This window comes from Leptonychotes weddellii, chromosome 14 (assembly GCF_054177405.1).
Source record: "Leptonychotes weddellii isolate Sample4059 chromosome 14, ASM5417740v2, whole genome shotgun sequence".
Classification (NCBI taxonomy): Eukaryota; Metazoa; Chordata; class Mammalia; order Carnivora; family Phocidae; genus Leptonychotes; species Leptonychotes weddellii.
Genome location: NC_138382.1, coordinates 1,788,332 through 1,799,598, shown reverse-complemented (window position 1 = coordinate 1,799,598; position 11,267 = coordinate 1,788,332).

Here is an 11,267-nt window from a genome sequence, read left to right as displayed (position 1 = left end):
CGGGACTGGGCCTGGCGCGACTCACCGGCGGCGAGGCAGGTGGGGCGGGACGGAGGGCGACAGGGCCTGGCGTCTGGGTGGGGCCTGGCGGGCGGCGGGCTGGGCCTGGCGCTGCGCACCTGGCGGCAGGGAGAGCGGGGCGGGATGAAGCTGGACCACGGTCGGCGGCGGGGCGGGGAATGGCGCCACTCACCTGGCGACAGGGAAGTTGGGAGGGGACGCGCGGGACAGGGCCTGGCGGCGGGTCAGGGCGCGGAGTTGCTCACCTGGTGGCGGGGCTGGCGGTGAACAGAGCAGGGCGGGCTTAATGCCGCTCTCAGCTGGCAGCGGGGCGGGTGGGGAGGAAGGGAGCGGGGCTGGGCCTCCTGGGCGCTGGGGCCTGGGCGTGCGGCATCGAGCGGGGCTGACCTGGCGCCGCACTGGCCAGGTGGTGGCGTGGGCGGCTGGGGCGGGGCCTGGCGCGCGCCTCACCTGCTGGCTCAGGGGGCGGCTGGGCGGGGTCCGGGGCCGGACCCCAGGTGCGCGCCTGGAAGGGGCGGTGTTCGGGGCGCCGAGCCCCGGGAGCCAGGGGCGCCACGGCTCCGCCGGAAGTCAAGCATCCTGGGAAGTTTCGTTTTCGCTTGGTGGGAGGACTTTCACGGATTGACCGGCCCTTCTCGTTCTGAGAGTTAAGCCGCAAGACGTCCTGCAGCGCGCGCGCCGCCGGGGTGGATGAGGCCGGGTGCAGTGGTCGGGGCGTCCGCGGGCTGAGCCGTGGCCGTCTGGACGCAGCCCACACGCGGGGCAGGGCGCCAGTCTCCAGCGCTGGCCCGCTTCCCACGCGCGGACCCGCCGCCGCACTGCGCCGCAGCCCCGCGCCCCTGTCCGCCGGGACCCGGGCCTCGCCCACCCATCTGTGACCTTGAGAGCCTGGCCCCCACCACGCACGAGGGAAGTCGACCAGCTCTCCTCCGAGATCGGGAGCAAGGCATTCCCACGGTCACCCGTGAACTCGTTTGACTCGTTTCACCCAAGATGCCCCTTGAGTGTTTTGTTGGTTGTTTGCGGGAGGAATGAAGCGAGAAGAGTATTGACTCCTGCTGAGTTGAGTGCAGGATCTGAAGGCTGAACCCGGAGTCTGAACCAAGCCCCCGCACCCCAGCCTGGAGCTCTGCGCTCACGGTCCACGCCCCGGGGGCCAGGAGCTTTCCCCTCCCCCCGCCGCCAGCAGCAGGTCACAGCCGCCGTGGTTCCTCGAGTGCAGTCGCACTGCCGTGTCGTGGGAAAGCACCTCACCCAGTGCTGTCAGGTCAGATGACAGGGCTCCTGGAGAGCGCTCTAGGCTCTGGCCTGCAGCACGACTGGTAGTCAGCATTGCTCTGCGGGATCTTGCTGGCAGCTTTCCTTCCCTCCCAAATAAGACGGATACATGCCTGCTTAAGCCATTAAGGCTCATCTCAGGTGACACACTTGGCGTGCGCCGGGACCTCACAGGCCAACTAGAGAGCCCATTTAGACACAGACACAGAAGTGTGTCGCTGTAGTAAGCGGTGAGGAAGCGCTGGAAAGTTGTGGTTTTGTGTTTAATGTTTATGGCGCAGACAGTAATGGAGCAGATCAGGAACCAGGAGGGATGGGCCCCAGGCAGGGGCCAAGGAGACAGCTGGTTGGAACCTTCAGTGCTGTACGCCCCGTGTCTCCCCACCTTGCCACTGTTGACATTTGAGGCTGAGTAATTCTTTTTTTTTTTTTTTTTAAAGATTTTATTTATTTGGCAGAGAGAGAGACATAGCGAGAGAAGGAACACAAGCAGGGGGAGTGGGAGAGGGAGAAGCAGGCTTCCCGCGGAGCAGAGAGCCCGATGCGGGGCTCGATCCCAGGACCCTGGGATCATGACCTGAGCCGAAGGCAGCCGCTTAACGACTGAGCCACCCAGGCGCCCCTGAGTAATTCTTTTTTAAGGGGTATGTTTGGCAGCATCCTTGGCCTCCGCCCACTAGATGCCGGTAGCACGCACCTTCCCCGACATTATGACAGTCAAAATGGTCTCCAGACAAAGCCAAATCCCTTTTCCCATCCCCTCCATCCTGGAGAACCCCCCCAGGTTAAATTCTGCCTCTAGTGATGATCACTGGGAGTTGTCAACAATGCACAGGCTGGGGTGTGAGCCAACCCTATGTCAGAAAGGGCCGCACTCCCTCCCTCCTAAGCAACCACCATTCCTGCCAGGAGTATCTCACCCGCCCTCCCCTCAGAAGCCTTGCTCGTTAGCATGCTGAATGTCAAAAATGGGCTTTTACATCACCCATGTAAATCAGCCAAAAATTTTTAAAATGAATCTAGTTACAGGGGGAAAAATTCAGACCAATCCATTGAGAGACTTTGTGCAAAACAGCTCCACTGGACTTTTCAAAAAGTCAGTATCAAAAAAAAACCAAACAAAAAACAGAAAAGCTAGGGAATCAGGGCCAGACATAAGAGACCACAACCAAATCCATCACATGACCCCCAATCCTATACCACTTTGAAGGAAAGAAGCTGTGAAAGAGATTTGGGGGACAGTTGAAAGATTTTTATATGAAATATATTTCAGAGAGACTTGCTGAATTATCATTAAATGTTTCAGTGTGGTGACATCGATCACATTGCCCTTGTTCTTAGGGGATGTGTCCTGAATTATTTGAAGTGAAGAGTCCTGGTGGCTACAACTTATTTTCAAATGGTTCAGAAACAGATATATTTTATCTAGAGATAAAGCAAGTGTAACAAAATGTTAACAGTTGGTACATTTAAGTGATGGGTATATGTGTGTTCATTGTCTGATTCAACTTTTCTGGAAAACTGAAATTTTTCAAAATAACAAGTTGGAAAAGTGGAACCCCAGTTACATCATGAATCTCTAGAATGGGATGCTCAGTAAGCAGTCCCTGCCTCCTTCCAACTTGCTAACCAAGCATTTCCAGAAACCTAAAGATAGTTTTTTGTTTTTTTTTACAGTTTCTCAACCATACTTGACATCTGGAGATTAGGTCAGATGAGCCTACATATATTTTTCCTCCTGCAGGAACTTTATTGCTGGGAAATATAAATTGGCATGTTAATAGTTCCAACCTCTACTAGGCCTATGTCTCTCTCTCTTTTTTTTTTTTTTTTAAGATTTTATTTATTTACTTGAGAAAGAGAGATGGAGCAAGCATGGGGAGGAGCAGAGGGAGAGAGAATCTTAAGCAGGCTCCACACACATTGCAGAGCCCAACACAGGGCTCAGTCCTACAAGCCTGAGATAATGACCTGAGCCAAAACCAAGAGCCAGACACTTAACCAACTGAGCAACCCAGGTGCCCCTAAGGCTATGTCTCTTAATGCTGGGTCCCTGGACTCCTACTTGGGGAGAGGACATTTCTGCCCCAAAGATGAATACATCTGTGATATGGTAGTGGGGTGAGCTTAGACCCACAGCAAACCTTGGTGGTGTATACTTACCCCACTGACCTTGTTGTGTTAGTTAGAAACCAACCTTCAGAAGCCTTTTCAAGTTATATTTATTATAAAATAATCCAGTTGTTCAACACAGCAAAAAGTGTTCAATATGCATCATACACAGCATGGACAGGGATAATTCTTTGTATTAGTTTAGCCTCTAGGTAGATGAGTTTGATGAGCTACCAGTCTTCTTGTAGGTAGGGATGCTCTCTCCCTATTGGATACCTGGGTCATCTTCCCGTTGGCCCAATAGCCCACTACCCCCCAGGCAGTGGGGGCAAAAACTGTTGAACTGGGAACACTCAGGCTTCTTGCATGTCTAACATGTTGGTCCTTACGACTGGAGCTCAGGCTGGCCCATCCACTCCCACCTGTGGCTCCAGATTTCTGGCTGTGCTAATTAGGCAGCCCTAGCAGGTGAATCCTGATAAGACAGTGGCCTTCCCAGGACAGAGGCATCTCTTCTGCGCTGGTCCTGATGAGGCACTGGGGCTAGATCTCTGACTGAAAGCCACCTTGATACACACTCTGCAGAAGGATGTGCAAGATCTAGCGCTGCAATCCAGTGCAGAGGTGACCAGAGCTCACTTGCAGTGGGACCAGAAATGGGGGGAGGGGTAAAGAGCTCAGAAAGGGGCAGGGTCACCTCTGCCTGGAACTTCTCCAGGTATTTACCCTGCTCAGGGCTCCTGGAGGCTGGAATGGGTGGGGATGGATTCTCCAAGCCTCTTCTCATCCTCTTGTCACTTGATCTCTTGTAAGACCCTTTCTTTCCATTCTCTGCTGTATGTCCACTGCCTGGACTAGAGCAGAGAGAGAGAGAGTTCAGTGAGGATCCTACACACCATTTGTGGTCTACAGATGGCTTCCCGGGTTTGCTGCACAACCTCAGTGCAGATGTTACTCTTCTAGGGGAAGTAATCCATCAGGAAAAAACTCAGGTTCTCCGGAGATGCTAATGTAGGCTCTAGAGGGCCACACAGTCCCAGGCCTAGACCCTGGCTCCTGACCCCTTTCCCCACACCCAAGGCCCTCCAGGGTCCACCTCAACTGGGAGGGTGTAAATCCCCTCCCTTTCCACTCTGAATGGAGGGGCCTGGATACCTTGCTTTCCAGGAAGCCTCAGACCAGGTAGATCCCACACAGAAGCTTCCTTGTAAAGTGAGAGGGAGCCAGCCTGTTATAATCCCCTCTCCCTGGAAGTCTGGCAGCAGTGGGACAAGAAGGCCCAGAGGATCCTCCTCTCAGGAATCCTGTCTCTCCAAGCACATCGTTGGCTTAATAACTTGCTCCTGGAGCTTCAGCAAAATCACAAATTAGAGCGCCCCGCCCCCTCCAGGCTTCTCTCAAACAACTGAAACTGTCAGGGCCCTGCCAAGTGAAGAAGCGACCAGAAGAGCCTTTCCACCCACTGGCTCGACAAATGTCAAACAGCCCAGGCACTGCATTAGCCTCTGTAGGGGACACTGTCCACAGCCACAAGAACGTTTACACTTCGTGTTCGTGGAGGGAATATCACGTGGTGCGAGGGACATGTTTGCAGAAAGAAGGACTCCAACAGAAACAGCAGGAGCAGAGTTCAGCCATCTGGTCAACCAGGCAGCTTCCTCCCCCAGTTCACTTCTGTGCCCCTCCAGGTCATTCTCTACACAGCAGGCAAATAAATGCTCTCAAATGTCTCCTCAGAAGCCTGCCATGACCACCTGCACAAGTCGATTGTTCTCTGTTCTCTGTAACGTACTTCCTTGTTTATTTCTCTTGGGAGCACTGATTCTCCTTTGCAATCACATACAGTATTGATTCGTTTATGTGTGTATTGCCTGTTCCCCACCCCGTTATAAAGTCCAGATGGCAGAGACAAGATCTGTTATCCTTATCAATATACCTCCTGAAGGACAGTAAGGACTCAGCAGCTACTGATTATAGATGAAAGTATGACTTGTTCCGGGAATACTGGATCATGTGGATTTATTAGGACAAAGGGCTTGTGAAGGGGCTCAAATGCCAGAACATCGGGCAATTTAAATTCTCATTACCTACTCTTACAAGGTTATGTCAAGGATCAAAATAAATTCTGTATAGCTCTACACACACACAAGGGAGTTTCACCATCCAGGAGGACACAGCTGAAGATGTTCAGTCGGGGTTGTGGGGCGGCTGCTGAATCAATCTGGTACTATCTGGAGGAGAATTAGAGAGAGAATCATGAACTACAGGAGACCGTGAAGAAGGCCGTGGTAATAATGTTGGGGGACAGCTTTAGGCTGAATGGAGTGCTCATGGAAAGGATAATATAACTTCCAAACAGAAAGCACACTGGACACTTGATGGTAGGGGGAATTTCTGTTTTATTGGATGGCGCTATGGTCAGGTTGAGAGGGAGGAAAGCCTCATCATTTAAAAAAAAGTCCTGGGGCGCCTGGGTGGCTCAGTCATTAAGCGTCTGCCTTCGGCTCAGGTCATGATCCCAGGGTCTTGATTCTGGGATCGAGCCCCGTATCCGGCTGCCTGCTCTGTGGGGAGTCTGCTTCTCCCTCTCCATCTCCCCCTGCTTGTATTCCCTCTCTCGCTGTGTCTCTCTGTCAAATAAATAAATAAAATATTTTAATAAATAAGTAAATAAGTCCTGAGGATTTTGATTAAATGTTATGAGGATAATGCAATTTTGCTGATTTCTCTCAACAGATTAGTTTTGCCTGTGTTTGAACTTTTTATGGATGGAATCAAACAGTGACATGCCTGCATATCACATACACCTTCAGTATTATATATGCATCCCGGGGATACTGCATACAAACTGGAAGACAGCTGCTGTAGGATATATCCCTAGAAGTGGGATTGATGAAGTATATGTGTTACTAGATACCACACCTAGACAATGGTATCAGAATTATAGATCTCTGCCAATTTATTAGGTGAACAAAACCATATCCCATGATAGTTTGCATTTCTCTCAGTATAAGAGAAACTGGTCTCTTTTCATATGTTTAAAAGTCATTTGGTCCTAGGGAATGCACTACAAACTATTAGAAGTCATAAACGAATTCAGCAACATTGCAGGATATAAGATCAATATACAGAAATCAATTGTGTTTTAAAGTATAGTAGTAATAAGCAAACTAAAAGATTAAGGAAACGATTCCTACAACATGGATGGACTTAGAGGGTATTATAATAAGTCAAAGACAAATGCCATATGATTTCATTTATATGTGGAATCTAAAAAACAAAACAAAAAGCAGAAACAGACCCATAAGGACAGAGAACAAACTGACAGTTGCAGGAAGGGAGGCGGGTGGGCGGATGGGCACAGCGGGGGAAGGGGAGAGGGAGGTCGCGGCCTCCAGTGATGGGATGACCAAGTCACAGGAATACGGGGTCAAACAGTTCTGGGATAGTGGTGCCCGGTGACAGACGGCAGCCACAATTGTGCGGAGCGCAGCGTAATGCGTGGGCTTGTGGACTCACTATGTTGCATGCCGGACACTAATGGAACATTGTGTGTCAATTATACTTACTTTAAAAAAATTTTTTTAACAATTTTAATTAAAAGGAAATTCCTTCTATAATAGATTTCAAAAGAATAAAACAGGAATAAATTTAATAAAAGAAGTGCCAAGTTCATACCCTGAAAATCACCAGTGTTGAAATTAAAGAACTAAGTCGCAGACTAAAAGACTTCATATTTATAGGTGGCAATACTCCCCAGATGGATCTACGGGTTCAGTGCAATCCATCTCAAAATCCCAGCTGATCTTTTTTTTTTTTTGCAAAAATTGACAAGCTGATCCTAAAATTTGTGTACAAATTTAAGGAGTCCAGGATAGCCAAAGCAATATCGAAAAAGAAGAGTAAATAAAGCATGAGGAATCATACTTCTTGATTGTTGAACTTCCTACAAAGCTGCAGTAACAAAGACATCGTGGGACTGCCATAGGAATAGATATATAGAAAGATGGAATAAAACAGCCCAGAAATAAACCCTCATATTTGCAAGCAATTGATTTTCGACGGGGCACCAAGCCAGTCTTTTCAGCAAATGGTGCTGGGACAAGTGTATATTCATATGTAAAAAAATGAGGTTGGACCCCCCCCCGCCCCCCACTTCACACTGTGTGTTAAGTATTAACTCAAAATGTGTTAAAGACCTAAATGTAAGAACTATAGAGTGCTTAGGAGAAAATATAGCTGTAAATCTTTGTGACCTTGGATTAGAGCAGTGGTTTCTTAAATACAACACCAAAAGCACAAGCAGTAAATGGAAAAATAGGTAAACTATTGATCACCGAAATTAAAACTTGAGCTCCAAAGAACACCATCAAAAATATGTAAAGGGCCGCCTGGGTGGCTCAGTTGGTTAAGCATCTGCCTTTGGCTCAGGTCATGATCCCAGGGTCCTGGGATCGAGTCCCGCATCGGGCTCCCTGCTCACCAAGGAGTCTGCTTCTCCCTCTCCCTCATCCCCCACCCCCATGCTCTCTCTCAAAGAAATGAATAAAACCTTCAAAAAATGTGTAAAGAAAACGCACAGAATGGGAGAAAATATCTGAAAATCACATATTTGAAAAAGGACTTGTGTATAGAACACGTAAAGAACTTACGATAATAAGGCAGCAAACAATTAAGAATGGACCACGGATCAGAATAGGTAATTCTCCCAAAATGATAAGCAAATGGCCAATGAGCCCCGGAAAAGACATTCACTGTCATCATTGTCACCTCTCAAAAGGGCCACAGAGGGTATGATTCCATTTATACAAATGCCCAGAATAGGCCAAATCCATGGAGGCAGAAAGTAGGTGAGCAGTTACCCAGGACTGGGCGCAGGGGTAACGGAAGCTTCCCAGGATTGTTGTGATGATGGGCACACAGCTACATGAATGCACCGAATGCCATTGAGTTGGACACTTTAAATGGGTGAGCTGTCTGTCTGCTGCATGAATTTTCTCTCAAAACAAGCTGCTAAATAAAGGAATAAAACAGAAAAATGTCATTGGACGGCTATGTCTTGTGAATTGTCCGTGGCCTCGGTTGGTCTACTCTTTTACTTGGATTTCTGTTTTATTTTTCTCCTTTGCTTATAGGAACTCTTTACATGTTGAAGAATATTAGTCTTTTATCACATGCTGGCAAGATTTTTACCTGATTTTTCGGTTTGCTTCTTTTTTTTTTTTTTAAGATTTTTTTTTATTTTATTTTATTTATTTATTTGAGACAGAGAGAATGAGAGACAGAGAGCATGAGAGGGAGGAGGGTCAGAGGGAGAAGCAGACTCCCTGCCGAGCAGGGAGCCCGACGCGGGACCCGATCCCGGGACTCCAGGATCATGACCTGAGCCGAAGGCAGTCGCTTAACCAACTGAGCCACCCAGGCGCCCCTTTCGGTTTGCTTCTTATTTTGTTTCTGGCATTTTTTTTCCTGCAAAGGTTTAAAAGTTGTATACAAGCAGATTTGGTGCTATTACGTTGCCTCTTCATTTTTTTACCATGTTTGGAAAGACCTTCCCTATAATGAGATAATGCATTTTTCCTCTCACATTCAGAAACTTTTCTTTTTTGGGTTCTTTAGGAACTTAGAATGATACACTATAAGTTTAAGCACTAGATTAATTTCGACTTTGTCTTTAAACATTTCCCCATGTTTTTAATGGGGCTTTCATTGTCAAGTACCCAAAACCACTTATATTCATCCTCTATCACGTTTAAATATTAGTCTGTATCATTCAGAGATGACTTCCCTAGATATCCAAAGCACGCTTTCCCGAGGGTCACAAGTATGTGTGTGTGTGTGTGTGTTCCTAGGGGGCACACCCTGTCTACGAGGCTGGAACACAGAGCCTGGCACCCTCTTCCCCTGGCCCTATTCACCTCCAGAGCATAAAGGCATAAAAGCTCACTTTTTTGATTTGAAAAATGGGAATAATTAGCATACAATGGGAGAGATTAAATCTGTGAAGCCCCAGTGCTTGCAAACAATGACCCTGCTTTCAAGGCCATCTACCAACTTCAGTTTGGGTGTGTGAGGTTAGTACCCCACCAGGACTGATGCTAGGCACACCTCTTCCTGTTGTGAGGGTGACTCAGGCTGACCAAAGTCCAGGCACACGCGGCGGTGAGCACCCGGGGTCACCCCCGCCGTGCCCCTGGTGGCCAGGACAACACCAAGACGGACCGAGCACTCTGCTAAGATTCCAGCGCTCTAGACAGCCCAGGGCCAGAGGGCTCCTGCCCCGTGATCTGTGCCAAACCCTGACTCTGGGGCCCTTTCCTGGCATCACGAGACTTCTTGACCTGGGAGGAAGAGAGCATCTTGATCTCAGGCGGGCAGGGCAGGGCTGACCTCACTTGCCCTCCCCACACGCCCAAATCCGCATGTCCTTAGGGACCTGCGTTTGAGCCTCAGACCCAGCTCATAGGCTTCCCGTTTCTGTCTCAAACTACAGCCTCTACCCTGAGACTTCGGAAGCCTACTTTGTCCGTCAAAAGGCAAGAATTTTTTTTTTTTAAAGATTTTATTTATTTATTTGACAGAGAGAGACACAGCGAGAGAGGGAACACAAGCAGGGGGAGTGGGAGAGGGAGAAGCAGGCTTCCTGCCAAGCAGGGAACCCAATGCGGGGCTCGATCCCAGGACCTGGAATCATGACCTGAGCCGAAGGCAGACGCTTAACGACTGAACCACCCAGGCGCCCCAAAAGGCAAGAATTTTGTTCTCAGTTCTCCTGACGCCCCTCTGTCAAGCAGAGGTGTTCGCATGCTCTAAACGGATGAATTTCAAACATGTTTAATCGGGCAGCTAGAAGCCCCACGCATCCCCATGTGCGTGGAAATGTGCCTCTTTGGTATATTATTCTGAGCCAAGGCTCTTGAAAAGAGCAAATGCCGGGAGAGGCTTTCTCTGAAGGACTTCATCCGGTGAAGACGGGGCCTCAGAGAGCGGCTCAGCTGTGGTCGGCCCTCAGGGTTTGACGCACCAGGGAAGACTGGCTCTCATCAGAGCAGAGGAGACTAGAAGACACCACCAACCACACCCAGAAAGACTTTGTCCCCAGCTGTTGTTACAGAACAAAAATGCAGCCCAGTAAGTTTGCAGATCTACCTGGCTATCTTCCTCAGCTCCTGAATAGGGCAGCCGCCCACCCAGCAGGTAGAGGGACTCCGGAGGAGCTCTAGGAATGCAAACATTTTACAGGCAGAAGGGGTGGTACAATTAGCAAAAGCGAGGTAGGGCTGCTCCAGGCGAGGTCACCTTCCCTGAGGGGGAAGGGCAGGGGCCTTACAGTGCAGACCACCTCACTTGCCCTCCGGGGGTGGCGCCAGCCCAGTGGCAGATCCCTTCACTGCTGCCCCGAAGAAGGTTCCCGACTGGCCGGTCAAGACTGTATTTCTAGGCGAGGTGGAAACTGCAGTTGGTTGGGAGTTAAGCCGTGGTTTGGGGATACCATCCCGGTCATGATTGTTTTGTTTTGTCCCATCCTCTCTTCCAAGGGCCCAGTCATTCTTCCTCCCCCAAGGGGCCCCCTCCCCTGCCCCTATCAGGGCGAACAGAGAAGCTTTTACATCTGACCGCCTTTGGGACACTCACTTTTATCCCATGACACCGTTCATGCAATATTAAAATCTAACAAATCAGTATGCCTTTTGTTCCGTGTGCTGGCCTGCCCTCAGAGTATCTCACAGACCCGGGCCTGGAGCTGGGCGCCGGTGGAGGTCTTGCCTGCGCCCCCTTCCAAGTGAGCGCACCTCCCCAGGCTGGAGACAGGCACCTGCAGGGAGCCCAGAAGGTGCCCCAGGGGTTCAGATACA